The sequence below is a fragment of the Elephantulus edwardii genome, unplaced genomic scaffold, assembly GCF_000299155.1.
Source record: "Elephantulus edwardii isolate Elephantulus edwardi_28Jun2011 unplaced genomic scaffold, EleEdw1.0 scaffold00183, whole genome shotgun sequence".
In the NCBI taxonomy this organism is placed as follows: domain Eukaryota; kingdom Metazoa; phylum Chordata; class Mammalia; order Macroscelidea; family Macroscelididae; genus Elephantulus; species Elephantulus edwardii.
The window spans coordinates 5,497,042-5,499,738 of record NW_006399933.1 but is presented as its reverse complement, the minus strand read 5'-3'; positions in this window follow the sequence as shown (position 1 = coordinate 5,499,738).

Sequence of the window (2,697 nt, the reverse complement as noted above, 5' to 3'; positions counted from 1 at the left end):
TTGTTCTATTCCTTCTAAATATGCCTTTAAAAAAAGAATTTAAGATGAGAGTAGCAAAGTCTCTTTTAAAATTCAAAATGCAGCAGAAGGAACACAGGAAGTTTTACTGAGTAATTGAAGTGATTACATGCAAAGCACTTTCCCATAATCAGTAAGTTTCAAAGGAAGGGAGAGGATGATTGACAGTTTTGGCCACCCTTGAAACTACATCCTGATTGGAGGAAATAATTACAAACAGGAGAAAAAGACCCAGTACTTTACACTCTTGGGGGTTATTTTTGTTTTGTTTTATCTGGGTTTTGGTAGTGTGTGTTTTGGGGTTTTTTGGTGTTTTTTTTTTTTTTTTTTAGTTCTATTTTGGGGAAAATATAGCACAAAAGAAATGTAGAGGTCTTGTTCTCAGGAAACAAGAAAACACGAAACCATGATATAACTATTTAACTATTGCAAAATATTTCTCCCTACTTACAAATTTATTGAGCACCTACTATGTTCCAAGTTTTGGAAAGAACAAAGATTACACTGTCATGAATGCGATTTTTTAAAACTGTAAATGTAGATGTTAACATTTCAAGATAATTAGAACACAATGGCAATCTATGAAGCTATATCAAGCTGCTGTCTGCACACTGAAATGCACATCTGTATGTACATGCATAATAGATAAAACCAGAATTATTAAGTTGAAGGCAGCTTGGGACACTCAAGTCCAATATCTTTTATAGCTGTAGGAAAACTTTTTTCTTTTTTAAAAAAAAAGATTCCTCTGTTTTGTTTTGGTGCTTGCACCTTTTAAAAATTTTTTTTATTTTTTGCTTTCACCTTTCAAAGGTCAGAAGCTATGCTATTTTCTTGTTTTAAAATGTGTTCTTGCTTTTCCATTTTATCTTGGCCAATCATTTCAGTATTCCTACTTTGAGTTGATTTTTTCTCCTCCAAACAAAAGTTGTCCACAGAGGAAAAAGAAAAGTCAGAAAAAGAAAAAATAAAATACATTCTTAATTGCTTCCATCATTAACTACCTCCTGTCATGAAAGAGACCAGAAGAACTAAGTGGATGGTGTACAGTTTCTCTTAATGAACATTTTGATCAAATAATCCTGATAAGAGGAGGGGAAATACAGAATAGATCTGAAAATTTTATGTATTTCAGATTTTCAGGAGTCGTGGAAGTTGGATTAACCCCTCAAACTATAGTTCCGATAAAAGCTTTAATTCTTAAATCAAAATAATCCTCTGAAGTTTTCTTAAAGCCAAGCGATTAGCTTAACTGGTAAAATTTATTTGTCTTGAGTGTAATGTTTTTAAAGAAAAAAAAATATATATATGGAATCAGGATGATAACTGCAGTGTCAAAGATAAACAGCTGATTTTATGTAAATTGGGGAAGATATAGCTCAGAAACAGAATGTGAAGGTAGTTCTACCAGTTGAATAATATAATCAATGTCACTGAATGGCATATGTAGAAACTAATTAGTTAATGCATGTATTGCCATATGTATTCTTAACAGTATTTTTTTAAAGCCTACCCATTTACCCTGAAAATTCTCATATTAAAAATTATTTTTTTTATTTTCCTAAAATCTCAAAGCTTCTATGTAAGCATATATTTTTTTCTTATTTGTTTATGGTATACATTTTTCCTAAGTACTACAGCACTAATGGGATTCTCCATCTTTTAAAATGGTTAAGTGCCTAATCTTTGAACACGAAGCCTAGCTTTGCCACTTAATAGTCATGACCTTTGGACAAGTTTTAAGCCTTATTTTCTTAATATGTAAAATGTAGCTAATACTAGTGTATACCCAGTGCAATCATTTCAAGAGTTAAATAGAATAGTAAAATCATTAGTGTAAAACTGCTTAGCACAATGCCTGGCACATATTAAATGTGAACATGATTTTTAACTCAGTAATTATTTTTAGCATTATAATTATTTTCATAGAAACTTCTTACTGAATTGAAGTCTGTTGAATGAAAATAGAATGAGTCTATGTTTCAGATTCTTTCACAAGGAGGAAAATGGAAACTGTTCAGAATGTTACCCATTCACAAGAACTCAATGCCAAAGCCAAATGAGAAGAAACTAGAAAGTACTGAATGGAACTGGCTAAGCAGAAAGCATATTAGACTAAACAGCAAACTGGATGCTGTAGAAGAATGAATCATTAATATGAAAGCATTGGCTTTGAAATCCTTGATCACCCATGGTCAAGTTGGATGAGCTGCAAGTGACGTGACCCAGCTGCTTTGAGCTGCTTCTTTGGTGTTGTGTTTTCTTATTATAGGTCTCACAACAACAGTATTTCATTTTACATTAAGCTGTTTCATTTCATTTCATGAGACAATCATTTTCTATGATTATCAGCATATTTTGCAAGTTAATCATAGGTGGCTGACTGCAATTGATCGAAGCAAATGAAGAACTTGAATTTGTTTTTACGGACACAGATGCCCAAATACTCTTAGAATTAGTGCTGCTGTGGGCTTCACTATAGTAACAGGGTGGTAAACAATGATTATGCTGACCAAAATTATGGATTACTCCCAACTGAAAACATGGTGACATTAAAAATATAATTCTTAGGGGAGCTCTGGTGGCCTAGTGGCAAGGAACTGCAACTACAATCCCAGAGGCGCACAGTTCGAATCCACCAGATGCTCTGCTGGGGAAGGAGGGACAATCTCCTCCTGT